General features: G+C 37.9%; 1 long non-coding RNA gene across 1 annotated transcript in view; it reads left to right on the top strand.

Annotated features, from left to right (window-relative positions):
* LOC102481513 (uncharacterized) overlaps positions 1-17,507 on the top strand; it is a 95,241-nt gene that overhangs the window by 1,992 nt on the left and 75,742 nt on the right. Inside the window, exon 2 of the long non-coding RNA XR_336645.3 lies at positions 14,477-14,564. This is a non-coding gene — a long non-coding RNA (uncharacterized LOC102481513). The remainder of the gene's footprint in view (positions 1-14,476; positions 14,565-17,507) is intronic.

Genomic DNA, 17,507 nt, shown 5'->3' with positions numbered 1-17,507 from the left:
TGGCCAACTTAATCATAGGGACAAGTCTGGAGTTGAATATTATATGCCAGAATTTAATCAGGAAAATTGAACCAGAACAGAAGATAAAAGTACATGAGACTGATAGGTTCATGCACCTACCATTTGATCAGAATTTCAACCTGTTTCCTGGCTTTAAGCAAAGTTCCTTGACGTTTCTTTGATTTAAGTTAAAACTGGTTTTCTTAGTAGTAATGAGTGAACTCACCATTGAAAGTAGTTAGATTATGTAGGAAATTGTGTGATCAATGCATTGTGGGTGGGAAGCGAATGGAGGACAATGCTGTGATGATGCTTAGGGAAGGAATGTAAATTGAGTTATAAAAAAAAAGTTTCAGGAAAAAAAAATATATATATTCAATGACTGCAGTAAAATATGTAGCCCCAGCTAGGTGCTACTTTATAGGATGTGTAAAGTTAGACTTGTGTTAATGGAAATTTGTGTGTCACCTGTGTTTGCTATGAGGATATTTGGATTGATTAGGGTCTTTGGTGATTCAATAAAATGTGGGGGGAAACAGTATAGAAAGCAAACATATATACCAGAGACAGTGAGGGAGAAGAGTGGGAGACGGCAGAGGATAAGAGATAGGGAATCAAGGATGGGGGGATAAAAAGCAAAACATACAGAAAACAAGAAATGGAAGATTATTTGCTGACAATAACATGTTTGTTGATGAGCTTGATTGAGACAATATACAGTGTACTCTGGATGGAAAATCTCATTTTGTATGCTATAATGATGTACAGTGAATGAATGCAAATAAATAAATTGAAAAAAAAAAAAAAAGAATAGCAAGACTGTGGGCAGGCCAGTAGCCCTTTGGTTAAGCACTGTGCAGAGCTGGCTGGATCCCACATGGCTGACAAAAGTTCATATCCAAGCCCTAGCAGCTTGAAAAGCACGTTTTTGGGCATTATGTCCCAAGTCCTGATGGGACGGAGAAAGGGATTGTTGTGCCACCATATCGTATTTTATAGTGCTTTCTCTCTCTCTTTTTCTGTCTCTTTCACTCTTTCTCTCTCTCTGGTGAGCACCTCTGTCATCTGGCAAAAAAAAAAAAAAAAAGTAAAAAGCAAGGCTATGAAGTAAATATAAATAAGGTAAAGTAGCTTGAGGAAAATCCAAGGTAAGGATAGAGGTAATTTTTTTTCTTTTCAAGAACTGGATTTGAGTCCTGCTGAGTGACCTAAATTATCTTTCTGAAGTTTTGGTACCAAGGAAACACAGCAGAAGAAAAAAAATATGCAACAAAGAACTACACATTTATTACCAAAGGAAAAAACAAGCAAATTACAGTTTATTTTTAGTTCAGATCACTTCAGATGCCTTCAAGATTTATTAGAACTGCCTAACTCAAAGAAATGTTCTGTCCTTAAGAAATAATATATATGTCTATAGTTATTTCAAGTTTAATTAATTTTCAGTTGCAAGAATCACTGTGTTTTTTTAAGGATTTTTTTATTTTGATCTGTATAAACAGGGTTTATTAAGGCTGACAGCATAAGAAATGTTGAGGAGAACTTTTTGACATGCACATCATGTACTTACCAAAAAAAAATGATTTATAAATTTTAGCTACTTTATCCTCTTTATCTCAAAGTAAAGTCTATCAAGAACACCTTAGCATGTAAATCTCTTCCTTGATCACTGCAGCTTGCTTTGATAATGAAATAAAATAATTACAGTATCAAAAACCACACCTTAGCGATAGATGTATTTTTCGTTACAAAGAAATACTTTGGATTTATAGTTCAGTCATAACAAATATGGAGCTAAATGAAAATTGAGGTAGAGCAGGTATCAATCTAGGAGAACACAGGGGGAAAAAATTCACTTGATCATTGTTATTCTAAAAATAATGTCACTGTTTTGAGTTGTTCTCTGTTGCCTAAAAGCGTAATACCACAAACTAGGTTTACTTAACTCACAATCTTGGAGATCTAAGGTCAAAAGGCCACATTTGATGAGAGTATTTTTGTTGGGGCTTTTTGCAGAGTCCCAAAGCAGCTCAGGCATAGCACAGCAGGATAACAAGGGCTAGCGTGCCTGTATTTCTGTCCATGTTTTCCTTCCATTAATAAAGCCCAGAATTCAATCATGGGGCCCCACCCTGATGACCTTAATTGATCTCACTCACCTCCCAAAAGCTCTACCTTTTAAAACTATAGTTACATTAAGTGTCTAAACTCTTAATATCTCCACAACCAAATTTATTTATTTCCTTCCTTCCTTCCTTCTTTCCTTTTTCTTTCTTTTTTCCTTCTTTTTTTTTTTCCTTTTTTTTTTTTTTTTTTTTGGCCATAGGGCATGTGCTTTTGCCAGAGAGAAATAGACAAAGAGAAAGTGAGAAATCACCACCCAGACTCAGGAGTGATGGCCACACCACAGTCCCTTGTCCTCCATTCTCTTCCTGGGATTTCGGGCACGTATGCATGTACATGTGAATTTCAAGCCACCAAGTCTGGGACTCAAACCACAGTTGGCCATGTTGGGAGTCCAACAATATAACCACTACTAAGGCGCTGGACTCCCACATAGTCAATCATAGTACAAGTCTCAGACCTGATGACTTAAAACTCATGCCAAGTGTGTGTGCATCCATGCTCAAAATCCCAAGAGGAGAATGGAGAAGGGATTGTGACATGACCATCCTCCTTAGGGGATAATTTCTCACTTTCTGTCTCTCTGCTTCTCTAGAGAGTACATGTACCCTATATCAAAAATCTTAATAAAATAAAATAAATAAAACTAAATTTCATTGTATCACTTTTCAAAAGATACACTCAAACTACTCAAACCATAACAACCACCAATTGTGACAGGACCTAAGTTTTCTCGGCCTTCATGACTTTGACACTTTTAATGAACACTGATCAGTTATTTTATAGAATAGCTTTCATTTTGGGTTAAAGATGTCTCATATGATTGAGAATATATATTTTGGGCATGAATATTCCATAAGCTATGTTATGTCCATTATATCAAAAGTATTTATGAGGATATGTCTTATTTTTTGGTGCTGCTAACCTGAATTATTTGACTAAGGTGATACTTGTTGGCTTTTTCTACTGTTACTATTTCTTCTTCTGTAGTTTATAACTCTCAACCAAAAAGGCAAATTGAGATAAAATATGTAAAGCAAAGAGTTTATTTGGGCTTAAATTTTAAGACTGCACCTAGCACACAGCTCAGATGAACACATTCAGGTTGCCCCAAACATGCTCCCCAATGTCTTATAATATCCTCAGGCATGTTTTAAAGACAAAAAGCAGAGGGTGGAGGCAGGTTACATCATAGTTTTGGAATTAGTAGCAGGGCGAACTGACATCAGTAGTCATTACTGGCCTCAGTTCTCAGTTGGATAAGTCGGTTTTTGAAAAGATGTCCTCCCAGAAGTAGTCCTTGTGTCAGGTTGCAGTGGTCTTTGAACAAGGCTGTGGTTCTGGCAGAGTTTTTGTTATCAGGCATGCTCCATGAGAAAACACCCACTTCACAACTTCCCTACTGGATTTAGTCAGATTTGACACAATGGCTCCAATTTGTTTCTGACAACTTTCACACAACTATCTGACGGACATACTCTGAGAAGGCAAATATCCTGTTTCTCCTTAAGCTTTTGTTCAGTAATTTTAGAACATTTTGCCTGTAAGACTTATTGCTCTTTTTATAATCGACCATCTTAAAACAGAAAGACACATCTTCCCTAGTAATGACCTACTTAATTGAAATATCCAAACTCAGATTAGTCAACATTTTTTTTATGAAGATACTTAAGGCTGATATCTATGTTAATAGTTTCAATAATACATTCTGATAGAGGTAAGGAATGTGAAGTATTTAAACAGAAACTTTAATTCTACTCCCCATATTTGCTGTAAATTGAAACCTGACTCCCATTCTGAATTCCTTGGGAGAAGCAGAAACAGCTTGCTGCTTTAGTGTCTGGCGTGATTTGTAAAGAAATGTTCCAAACTATTCAACATTCAGGTAACATCCCAGCCTGAGGTCACCTTCACTGTACATTCCTAAAATAAAGGCAATTTTAGAGACGTTTTGTTCCTAAGGATGGACCAATTATCCAGGTTCAGAAATTGCCAATTGAGGTGATACTCAATTCTAATCCCGCTTTTCACTTTAGTCTATTATTACTGTTACTACTATTATCATTATTAAGTGATTTTTTTTTACTTTTATACATTACCTAGTTAGTTTATCTAACTCATTTAACCAAACTTCTTGACTTCTCTTTTCTTTTTATTGTATCTTATTTTTATTGGCATAGAATCCCCCCAAAAACAGACTGGAGAATGATAATTATTTTTAAAACCCTAATGAATTTGCATTTTCCACAAACCTCAACTTATAATTTTATAGGATTTATCCTATAAAAACCTTGTTGGTAAAGTGAGGAAAAAACAACTACATGAAAGCTGGGAATTAGTGTCTTTTGTTCATAATGTTTACCTGCCTACAACAGTCCCTGACACATATTAAGTTCTTGAGAAATATTTATTATTTAAGGAGTTGATTAATTTTAACAACAAAAGCCACCTAACAGACATAAAAGTGACATGCTGAACCAATAACCCTCTCATCCACAAATGTTTATTTTTTCTGTTAACCTCTGAAAAGATGGAGTATATGTAAGCTAAAACTTTAAAAGCCCCAGTTTAACTTTCTTTTGTTTCCATGTCTTCCTGGGTAGTTTCACCTTCAGAAACCAGCTTTTTTTTTTTTTTTTTTTTTTTTTAATCACACTGTAAAGGCTGTAAGTAGATAGCAGCAGGAAGTCTATCTTGACATTTTCATTCTCACTTTGATATTGTCACAAAGTGGCCTAAGCCAGTTTGGGTGTCTGTAACTTTTAGGTATTTTTGGTAGCTGTCTTAGCTCAAGCTGATAAAACAGAGTACAATAGACTGGTGGCTTAACAAGCATTGATTTCTCATAGTGTTGGCCAATGGGAAGTCTGAGGTCATTGGACCTGGAGATTGATATCTGGTGAGAACCTTCTTCCTGGTTTAAGGCAACTGTCTTCTTGGTATGTCCTCAAATGGTGGAGAATGGGGAGAAGAAGCAAACTTTAGTGTGTCTTCCTAGAATGACACCAGTCCCATCATGAGAGTGCCATGTTCATTGTCTAATTGCCTGCCAAAGGCTACACCTCCTAACATCATTACTTTGGGGGTTAGGATTTAAAGACACTAATTTCGTCAGGAGAGAGAGGAAGTGTGGGTGTAGAACATTCGGACCCAACACAGGATTGTGCCTCCACAGAGAAGTGGCTCTAAGACCCTTGTGAATACCAAAATTAGTAGTGCTCAAGGTCCTTACATAAAATGGAGAAATATTTGCATGTACGTATGCATATCCTTCAGTGTGCTTCCAATCTAGATTACTTAGAATATCTAATGCAATGTAAATGTGAGGTAATGAGTTAATTTAATTTATATTGGGAATAATGACAATTTTTTAAAAATGTCTGCTCATGTTCAGCACAGATGGAACCAATTTTTATTTTCAAGTGTTTTTTGATCCATGATTGGTTGAGACCACAGATGCAGAATCTGTGAATATGGAGGGCTGACTATATAAACATAGTCACCAAAACAGTTTGAGATGAATGACAATGAGCTATTCTCCATTGTTAATGCTTATAATACAAGAAGAGCCAGGAGGTGGCATAGTGGTTAAGGTTCTGAACTTTCACATGGCTGACTGCAGTTCGAGTCCTGGACTTTGTAGCTTGAAAATCACTCCTGAAGACTAGCAGATGGCATAATGGTTATATCACTGGACTCCCACCTAGTCAGCTGTGGCTCAAGTCCTGGATGAGGCACCTTAAAACTCATGCTGGGTACGTGTGTGTGTGTGTGTGTGTGTGTGTGAGTGTGTGTGTGTGTGTGTGTATCCAAAATTATGAGAGAAGAGTGGAGGAGAAAGGATTGTGGTGTGGTCATCTCCCCTGAGGGGTGATTTCTTGCTTTCTATCTCTCCATTTCTCTCTGTCTCTCCAGCAAACACATGCACCCGTAACAAAACATTGGTAAAAGGAAAAGAAAGCATAAAAATAGTTAGTGCATGTGTTCTGTAAGTCACCGCTCTGTTCTATCATGTATTCTAAAACCAACCTGCATGAAAAGTTCCCTAGAAGCAACGACAAGTTCCAAAGATTCTTTTATCCTGATAGCTAGCATCATCAACCATTTCTCTGTGTTTGTGGATGGGCAAAGACTTGTTCAGAAATTTAGCCGAGGTTCATTGAATTTCTGTGCTATGTTTATGCTAGTGTGGGAATAGTCTCTTAAATTGTTTTGCCAATTTGTATTTCTTAACACCCTTAATTTATAAGGGAGAGCCCATCTCTGACATTCAGCAAGTTATTCAAGAGGCCACTGCTTTTGCCAATAAAAAAAATGTTTTTGACATTTATAATGCAATGTTAGATGCCAGTCAAGAAGTAGCAATATAGAAGTAGCAGTCTTCTACAATGTGTAGCAGACTTTCTGGTGCATTACCAACCCATGTTTGGACTGAGTCTTCCTTTCAAAACATCTTTTACTTTCTGATAATTTTAGCCTTTAGAAAAAAATCAAAAAATAGTTTAAAGAATAACCCTCACCCATATTCTCAAAATGTTAGCTACTTAGGCATATTTTCTGAACTCTGCTATTATGATTTCCTTTTACCTAAACTCTTTAGATTGTTCAATTGTTCCAAGAATAACCTTTATAAGTGAGTAACAAATGTTCTTATAGGAAACCAGCAGTTAGTGTAATGGCTAAGTCGCTGGACTCCCACGTAGTCGACCGTGGTTCACATCCCAGACCCGGAGGCTTAAAAAATCATGCTGGGCGCATGTGCGTGCGTGCCCAAGATCCCGAGAGGAGAATGGAGGAGAAGGGATTGCGGCATGACCATCTCCCCTGGGGGGCGATTTCTCGCTTTCTGTCTCTATGTTTCTCTTGTCTGTCTGGCAAGCGCACGCGCCCTATAGTGAAAACCTCCCCAAAAAAAAAAAAATGTTCTTATAAAATTTAGAGGTGGTATTTCTTTAGCTTTCCTTTATCTGGATTAGCTCTTGGTCTTTCTCTGTCTTCATCATCTTGCCAGTGTTGCTTTTGTTTTGAGAGATTTTTCCTATAGGCATATGCACTCTCCAGAGAGACAGAGAGAGATGGAAAGAGAGGAAGTAAGAAATCACCCCCCAGGGGAGACGACCATGGCACAATCCCTTCTTCTTGATTCTCCTCTCAGGATTTTGGGCATGCATGCACACATGCCTGGAGTGAGTTTAAGCTTTTGGGTCTTGTACCTGAACTGCAATCAACTATATAGGAGTCCAACGATGTAACCATTATACCAACTGTTGGTCTCTGTTGTTAGTTTTTGATAGGATTTTGCTTTTAAGATCTTCCTGCCACAGCCTACCTGCTAGGACTACAGGCATGTGCCACCACAGCAGACTCCTTTTCTAGAGAGGGTTTATGTTGCCCAGGTCAGCCTCATGCTCTTGGGTCTCCTACCTCAGCCTCCCTGAATTGCTAGGATTACAGGTTTACCACATCTGGCCTTTAGGTCAGACTGGGAATCAAACTCAGCATCCCTATGGTTCTAGCCTGAGGAGTATAGCATCTTATCAGTGCACCCCGGAGGCTGGGCCTATCGTACATTCTCAACTGAAACAATTACTACTAAGATACCTGTCAAACAGTGATTTTTAAATTCTTTGTTCTCTCTACTGTAAGAAATAACACACTTTTCTCCTGGTAAATTTATCCAATTCCCTCATTTACATTTTCATATGAGGATAAATCCATGGTCTTTATTTTATTCTACTGGTTACTATATCTAGTTACTATCTCTGTATATTTTGATGCTTAAATTTTTGGCTGTTATTTATTTATTTATTTATTTATTTTTTTTTTGAGAGAGATTTTCGTTATAGGGTGCATGTGCTCATTGGAGAGACAGAGAGAAACAGAGAGACAGAAAGCAATACATAACCCCCTGGGGGATGGATAAGCTGTAATTTCTTCTCTTTCATTCTCCTCTTGGGATCTCAGGCATGCACGCATACATGCCAGGCTTCAGTTTTTAAGCCTCCACTTCCTGGATCTGAACTGCAGTCAACCACATGGGAGTCCAACAATGCAACCATTACACATCTGCTGGTCCCTGGATGTGCATTCGTAATTAGAATGTATCTGTTTCTCTCCTGACAACCATCCATGTGTGATTAAAATGTTACCTGCTCCCAGGTATAGCTTAATCTAATACACCACCACATAACATCACAATGTCCGTGCTGAAGTATTTATTTATTTATTTATTTTTGGAGAGGTTTTCGCTATAGGGCAAGTGTGCTCGCCAGACAGACAGAGAGAGATATAGAGACAGAAAGTGAGAAATCACCCCCCCAGGGGGGATGGTCACACCACAATCCCTTCTCCTCCCTTCTCCTCTTGGGACCTTGGGCACGTATGCACATGTGCCTGGCGTGAGTTTTAAGCCACTGGGCCCAGGATATGAACCGTGGTCGACTACGTGGGAGTCCAGTGACATAGCCATTATGCTAACTGCTGGTTCCCTGTGCTGAAGTATTTTGAAGTGAATTACAGACACTAGAACTGACATAAAAGTCCATTCCAGTAGGACATCAATTAAATTAGAAATACGAGTCTCCAAGGAGGAACCACAAGATTTGAAAACAGCAAGCAGTTTGAAAATACCTTGAGGAATGAGTCAGGGGCCAAATGAATTCAGGCGAGACCTGTCATTTTATATTTGTATCTGTATCTATGTACATACACACACACATCAATAAAATATGCATATCTTCAGCATTGCAAAAATTAGAATTCAAATTTATTTATTTCTTCCTCTTCTTTTTGAAAAACGTTTTTAGTTTGAATCAACCTGGAATTAGAAACACCAAAATACCCTTGAAAAGTTCATCTTTTCCTGGTTTTCCTTCTGATGACTTATGGGAATTAGTGAAACTTGAAGTTTTCTGTTATTTGCCCTATAGTAGTTATTCAAATGGTAAAAATTTTCATATAAATACACACACACACACACACACAGACACACACACACGTATATATGTATTTATATATGTATTTGTCATAGAGCGTGTGCACTCACCAGAGAGAGAGAGGGAGAAGTAGAGGGAAGGGGGAGAGCAACCTCCAATGGGGTGTGGTCATGCTGCACTTCCCTCTCTTCTCTGTCTCCCTTCTGTCAGGATTCTGGCCATGAGCACATGTACACACCTGGCATGTTTTCCCAACCACTGGGGCCAGGATTCAACCCATACAGTTGGCCATGTGGAACTTGACTTCCAGGTCACAGGGCTGGTCCTCCCCCTACCCCAAATTCCCATTTGTTCAAACTGATATTGAGAAATGTAAACTCTCTTATTGGGTTCATATAGCATGTGGATGGAATGTAATACTCGTTTTTTTTCCTCTAGTAATTTTCTCACTGTATCCAAATTTTATAGTTATAAACATGTTTATACATATAAAACCTCATGTCTTTTGATTATTCTTACTTTATAAAATTTTGTTCTAATGAATGAATTTTGTTGAAGAGGATGCCCTCAACATATGGAGAAGAATTGCAGAACAAGGTTCCACATGGCTACTGCGAACTAGATTTTTAAGGGAATGAAGATTTTCTGCTAATAATTCAGCCTCCAACAAACGAGCTAGCGGCAGAAGAAGCCACGGGCCTTCAGAACAAGGTTCCACATGGGTGAATGTTTTCCAGTGAATTCTGCAAGTAAATTTTCTCCTTGTGATTTTCGTTTCACTAGCTTACTTTATTGTAAGAATTTAGTATATAAATGCCTATGACATACAAAATGTGCATTATTGACTATGTTATTGGTAAGGCCTCAGGCCAACAGTAAGTTCACAGTTAGATTTTGGAAAGTACAGAAGATAGATATGTATTTTTGCCTGCAGGATAGGGGGAGATGGGTAGTGGTCTGTACTCCTAACCTTGCCTATGTCATTCAAGAATCAGTTGTAGAAGAAGCCACGGGCCTTCAGAATAAGGTTCCACATGGCTACTGTGAACTAGATTTTTTTGTATTTTGTGATTTTTTTTAAAAAAAAGAACAGTAATTACAAATTTTTAATTTTTTAATTTTTTTTCTTTTTATTGTTTTCCTCTGTCTCGTTTTCTTTTTTCTTGTCTTTCCACCCTCCAAATATCCTTTCAATGTGTTTTTAGACAGATCTAAGAGCCCTGTAGCTAAACATGACAAGAAATCACCGCCGGATCACGAGAAACATGGGAAAACAAGAAAATACCTCTCCTCCTAGGGAAAAGAGTAACTCTTCATCCACAAGCAGTTCGGTGAAAATCATGGAAATGTCTGATAAGGAATTCAGATCATTCATAATGTCTAAGCTAACAGAGATGGAAGAGAAGAGAGATAATGAACTACTAAAGAGAAAGGAGAAAGAGATTGACGAGTTCCAAGAGATGAGGAAATTCCTGCAAGATCTAAAAGTGGAATTACACACTTTACAAAAGACTCAAACCGAACTGCTAGAGATGAAGTCTATAATACAAGAAGTCAAAATCTCCCTGGAAAGCATTAAAAGCAGACTAGATCATTCAGAAAATAGAATCTCAGATGTAGAGGAGAAAATGGCTGGCCTAGAAAAATCCACCATGAAGGCTGAGAAAATGGCACAAAAATTTGAGAATAATATGCGAGAAGTACTGGATACCATCAAACGTCCAAATATCCGGATAATTGGCATTCCAGAAGGTGAGGAAACCCATAAGGGCATTGATAATCTATTCCAGGAAATCCTGCAAGAAAACTTTCCAAACCTAGAGAGGCATTCAAAGATCCAGTCCCAGGAAATACAACGGACCCCAAATAGAATCAACCCTAGAAGATCTTCTCCAAGACACATTATAGCCAGGTTGACCAAAACTGCAGACAAAGACAAGATACTAAGATTAGCAAGAGAAAAACATCAAGTTACCTACAAAGGACATCCCATCAGGCTAACAGCAGATCTCTCATCAGAAACAATAAAAGCGAGGAGAGAATGGGAAAATATATTCCAAGTGTTAAGAGAGAAGCAGTTTCAGCCAAGAATACTGTATCCGGCAAGATTATCTTTCAGGTGGGAAGAAAAGACAAGAACATTCTCAGATAAACAAAACCTGAAAGAATTTACCAGCACCAGACCAGACCTCCAAGAAGTTCTCAAGGATGTGCTGTATCAGGAAAACTAAACGCAGATACATGGAAATAAGAGTCCAAAAACTGAGAAAGTAGCTAACTTAATCATAGGGACAAGTCTGGAGTTGAATACTATATCCCAGAATTTAATCAGGAAAATTGAACCAGAACAGAAGATAAAAGTATATGAGACTGATAGGTTCATGCACCTACCATTTGAACAGAATCCTAACCTGTTTCCGGGCTTTAAGCAAAGTTCCTTGGCGGTTCTTTGATTTAAGTTACAACTGGTTTTCTTAGTAGTAACGAGGGAACTCACCTTTGAAAGTAGTCAGGTTATGTAGGAAATTGTGTGATCAATGCAATGTGGGTGGGAAGGGAATGGAGGACAATTTTGGACACTGGAGGTGGTGTGAGAGGAGGGGGGGAAGGGACAGAGGGTCAGAAAGAGGGATGGAAATAATTCTAACAACTAGAATTGGAAATTTATTTTTTTTGTAATGTGCATGATTGAGTCACTATGCAGTGTGTACTGGATGGGAGATCGCATTTTGTGTGCTGTGATGATGCCTAGGGAAGGAATGTAAATTGAGTTACAAAAAAAAGTTTCAGGAAAACAAAATGTATCTATTCAATGACTGCAGTAGGATATGTAGCCCCAGTTAGGTGCTAATTTATAGGATGCATAAAGTTAGACTTGTGCTCATGGAAATGTGTGTGTCACATGTGTTTACTAGGAGGGTATTTGGATTGATGAGGGTCTTTGGTGATTCAATAAAATGTGGGGGGAAAATGGTATAGAAATAGATAACAGAGACAGTGTGGGAGGAGAACAGGAGGTGGCAGAGGGTAAGAGAGGGAACCAAGGATGGGGGAGAAAAAGCAAAACATACAGAAAACAAGAAATGGAAGATCATTTGCTAATAATAACATGTTTGTTGATGTGCTTGATTGAGACAATATACAGTGTACTCTGGATGGAAAATCTCATTGTGTATGCTGTAATGATGTACAGTGAATGAATGCAAATAAATTGGAAAAAAAAACATATGGAGAAGAATTAAAGATGCTAAAAATCTTATCTTTTTTAACTTCATTATGAACTCACATGAAATAAGATCAGATTTTAAATTCAAGAAAGGTGTAGTTTTTCCAAGTCAGGAAAAAAAAATAGCTTTAAAATACTCTCAAAGCTGGTAATTTTAATTCTATCTTAATTTCAAGTTTTTGGGCTACTAATTGCTTTTTAAAGAAGAAGTAAAAATGCAAGAGGGTAATGACGGTGGTACGTAATTATTTCTCAGAATGCTTTATAATTTCCTGTCTATTTGTTCTCAATGTCACTTGATTCCAATAGCAGTCCTATAAATGAGGTATCATTAGACCTGTTTCTCAAGCGAGGACATTTACTTTCCAAGCTAGCTTGCCCATGGTTATTTAAATGAGTTTGGTGTATTGGAAATGGGCTTCGACCTAGGTGACTTTACTTCACGCTTGAGTTGCTAAAAATGTGAAATGTGATGGCAAGAACACTCGGAATATGTGAGCTGCAGTCCTGGCTCTGCCATGTTTGTTCTAGGTATGACTCTGAAGAAGAGACTTCTTGCCTCAGCTTTCCCTGAGGTCTCGTTGGCTCTGGTTAGTCATCCGCACGTGCGTTTAGCACATGTAGGTCAGAGATTGTGTTGGTCACTGAACATACTGGATAAATATGACTACTGTTCTCAGGGGGGTTGCTGCAATCCTCCCCTTCTACTTCTCCTCCTTTTTGAGATTTTGGGCACACATGGACACACACCCAGCATGTGCCTCATGATATGGCGTTTCAAACGCAGATCACACCATCGGCCATGTAGGATCTGGCTTCCTTGATCACAAGGCCATGGAGTTAGCTCTGTTTAGGGTATTACAAGAGCTGTATCTTAAGTGTGAAATGCCTAATATTTCAAACCTTGGATTTCAATTCACATGAAATTGGGTTGCTTAATGCCTCATTACCTGAACACATAAAACTACTTAATGTTATTTCAGGGTGGATTTCAAAAGCTGAAGGAATAATTTAGTTAAAAGTCTTTTACTCCAAATCTTGGCTTACCTCTTGGAAATATCAGTAATGGATCACTAAAAACTAAAAAAGACTTAGAGTGGTCATTTTTAAAATTTAAATATATGTTTGGTGAAATCCTTTGCTTAGGCGCTCATTTACTGTATAAATGTGTGAAAAGCACATGCAACATCTTGGGTAAAATGGCTGTTTTAAAATGATCTCTTCAAAATAGACCTTCAAAGTTAATAAGATTAGAGCTACAGAATAAGAATGCTAGTCTTACTAAAACCTAAGGGTAAAGTTTTGTTAGTTTTCCATCATAACGGCTAACCTTGGCTAGTTGAAGTCACAAGCAGAAGTTCACATTTGAAATGAAGTCATGCTTGAGGCATGAAAATAAATATGCCTTAATTCTATGCTGGTTTCTAAGTATGAGGATGGCCGGGTTGAGATTCTAAATTTTTAAAGCGGGTAGTTAAACACTGTCTGGGCAGAGAGCTGTGCCATGCCACATCACTCCACATCTCCTGTCCTGGCATCAGTATCTTCGAATTCTATTTTCCTAACTAAAAAATCTGGCAAAAGCCCAACACTTTGACTATTGAAAAACATATGTAGCTTTAAAAGTATCTGTGTTTTGGTTGTGTTTTGTGACATGAGGCATCTCGGTCTGAGAGGATATCTTTTCTGCTTATTTTATTTTATTTTTATTTTGAGTTTAGGGCAGCTATGAGCAAGAATACAAGACATCTGTACCTATTCATCTTTCTGTTCATCGTTCTGATGCCTCCTATAACTATGACAAACTACAAGAGGCCCTAAACGAAAAACTTATTAGTACAGCATTCCCAGAAAACTACCAGACATAATTACTGATATTACTGTTTTAATAATGAAATACAGTCTATTTAAATATATGAAAATGAATATGTGTGGTTGCTAAGCAACAAGGTAGAAAGCCCTAGAGCAAACGTCGTGCATGAGGTTGTGAGTGGTTTGGTCTCTAATCTTAGATGAGTCATGTCATCAGTTTCTGGCAAGGTTATGCTTTGGATGGCAATTCCAACTTGTCCAATAAGATATTTTGTATAATTAAAATATTGGCTTGCAGTTCTGAAATAAGATGCCATACTATCATCTCCCCCTCGCCCCATTTCTTCTCTTTAAATATAACTAACTCACTTCTCTGCAGATCATTTAAAGGACAATGACAGACGGACTCAGAGCTTGAAAGAAGAATGTGGACTTCTAGGACCTTACGCATAGAAGGTGGCAATGTGGTGAGCTCTCTGGGTTTTCTGTTTGTCCACCGGGTACCCCTGGATTGAGTGCTGATGAGGGCTGCAACCTGGAAGCAGTGAGTAAGGTAAAAAATAAAACTAAAACCCAAACTGCACACATGAAAACAAAACAAAACAAAAACCAAACCAAAAATGAAGGAAGCCTGCTTTTCTGGCCAAAAGACCGAGAGAGGTAAAGTCCAACAGAGATCTAGGGGGGACGCCAAGTCACAGTTCCGTAAACTAGGTCACTGAGCAAGGCAACCCTCTGACAGCAGAGCAGGAAAAGCCCAAACCATTCCAGTCCTGATCCACAGCTGGGGTATCCATGGATGCTCTAATCTGGTGGCAGTGGTGGTGACAGAGGTGAAGCCTTTTGTCTCTCTGCCCTCCAGGGACTGGCATACAGAGACCCAAACCCAAAGTCTTCTGCACTTTTCCCAGGAGGTTTCCAGGGATAAGGGGGCCCAGGAAGTGCCTTCTCTTCCTGAAAATGGTACCAGCAGGGATTGAGCGGGAACCCCTGCAGTGTTAGAGGAAGCAAGTAGACCAGACTAGCAAGACAAGGGCCCAGAAAACTGCTGTCATCGCAAGGGAACACCTTCCCTCTGCCCCTCAAATCCACCAGAACTCACTTACACACAACCTAAAATGGAAGATTTAAGTAGAATCAAAAGTCTGAGATGCCATTATAAAAGAACTTATCACATCAATAACCAGGAAAACAAGTCTGAGTGAGGAAAAAAACCTGATACCAATAATAAAGTGAGCCAAATGACATAGATTATGAAGAGCAGTGGTCATAAAAAGTGCTTTCACTATTAATTACAAGTACTATGGACACAAAGGAAAAAGCAGAAAATCTGAGCAGAAGATCAAAATGTTATTAAGAGAGTCTAAATGAGTTACGGAATTAAAAAGTACAATAATCAAAATAAAAATCCAGCTGGATAGGTGGAATGGAGTAACAGAGGATCGGATCAGTAAACTTGAACCGAGATCAATAGAATTTACTCAACCTCAACAATGGAAATGAAAAATTGAAAAAAAAGTCCAGAAGATCTGAAAATCAAGAGAAAAAGTAAATAAAATTAAAAACTGGTTCTTAGATAACAGTGCATCAACATCTGCAAAGATTGGCAAAGATAAAAGGTTGAGTTTTTGATATTCATCTTCATTTATTTTCAAGCAGTCAATACATAACATTCTACAACACATGTCTTAGATCTTTGAAAAGCAAGTTGTATGCATTTTATAAAAAAGCAAGGTAACAAATTTTTTTTCTAATTCAAACTGTTTATAGTTACATTAGAATATTAGTCAATGTACACACAAAATAAAGATTTTCATGAATTGAGGTTGTTATAAAAAATAATGGCTTACTTCATTTTGTGAATAGAATGAATTTCTCATCTCTTATCTATTGAGACTTTAACAAATATTTCATTGCTTTTAGTGATTTGGGCAATTCCTTGATTGATTTGCATGGTCAAGTCATGAGAATGCCATGGCCTGCTCTTGCAAGAATTTCTTCTGAGAACAATAAATCAAATATGACCATATACTCTTTAATTCCTCGGCTTATAAAGCACTTGTAATATTTAAATCATATTGAATGTGGGATGAGACAAAAACTACATCCAATTGTATTCAATCAGTGGAAAATTAAAGTGTTTAGAGAAATCTATTTAGTTAGTGCCTTCTTGTGATAACAAATTCTTTCTTTCCCTTATGTAAACCTGAGCTTCAGGCTCTCAGTTGCTCAGAAATGATTAAGTGTCTGCTGTGGAAAAGTCAGATTTAGGAGTTTCAGGATCAGAAATAGAAATGATAAAAAGTCAGAAGTGACCACCTTTAGAATTTAGATGAAGAAATGTAATCCAGGCTCATTTTCTGGAGGAAAGTCTTTAGAACAAATGTCTTATTTCACATTTTTTAAAGAATTTTTGTCTGTTGTTGATTTAATCTGTTTCTCTGACCACATCAGATAATTAGCACAAAGATATAGTCAATTCTGGTGAACATACAATCCAGACTTAGGACAAGAGCCAGGAACTTTAATAGGTGGTCCCTACAGGAAGCCAATTATGGAGACGTGTGTGGTTAGAATCTAGCTTCAGAGAGCCCAAGATTTGTTTCAGATGAAGACAAAGATGGGCTTTTATGCACAGAATAATCTTGAGAACTAAGGAGACTGTATTTCAGTAGGATGTGTGTGAAATGTGGCTGCTTATGAAAGAAAAAAAGATTTTTGGTGCATTTTCTCTACCAGGATGGCATTTTGTTACAGCTTGGAAATGTGATTAGAATTCTATCCACTGAAGACATAAAAACCAAAATAGCTTCAGTGTACTATGAGGGCTTTGTGCTAGGTTCTTTATGAAATGAGTTCAGCAGTATTCCAGTAGCCTTGGTTTTCATATCAGCTAATATAATTTTCACATTGTGTGTGTGTGTGTGTGTGCGCGCGCAAGTGCGTGTGTGTGTGTTGAATGCAGTAAAGGCCTGACCTATTTAAAGATTTAGATACACCACTAGCTATATTGTATCTATAGAATATATCTTTACTAAAACCCTGATTAAAAAAAGTAGATTTTCTTTTTAATTTGCCAGAGGATACATGAACTCCCTGGGGATAGAGAAGGTGGTAAAGTGGGAAAGCATCCCCCCCACACCCCTCTCGAAGTATGGCCATAATATTATCCCTTCGTCCTCTATTTGCCCTCCATTTTGGGATTTTGGGTACACGCACGTGCACCCAGAGTATTTTTCAAGCTGCAGAGTCTGAGACCTGAACTTGGTAGTTGGCCTTGTGGGATCTGGTTGCCTTAACCACCATGACACTGGCTGGCCTACCCTTTAATTACAAATTGATTTTGTAATCCAATGTCAGCAATCCCCTCTCCTCTGTTCTTCTCCTGGGATCTTGTGCGTGCACACACC

The sequence above is a fragment of the Tupaia chinensis genome, unplaced genomic scaffold (assembly GCF_000334495.1).
Source record: "Tupaia chinensis unplaced genomic scaffold, TupChi_1.0 Scaffold140548_1, whole genome shotgun sequence".
Classification (NCBI taxonomy): Eukaryota; Metazoa; Chordata; class Mammalia; order Scandentia; family Tupaiidae; genus Tupaia; species Tupaia belangeri.
Note: the sequence above shows the minus strand (reverse complement) of the source record. Positions and strands in the feature narration are given on the sequence as shown.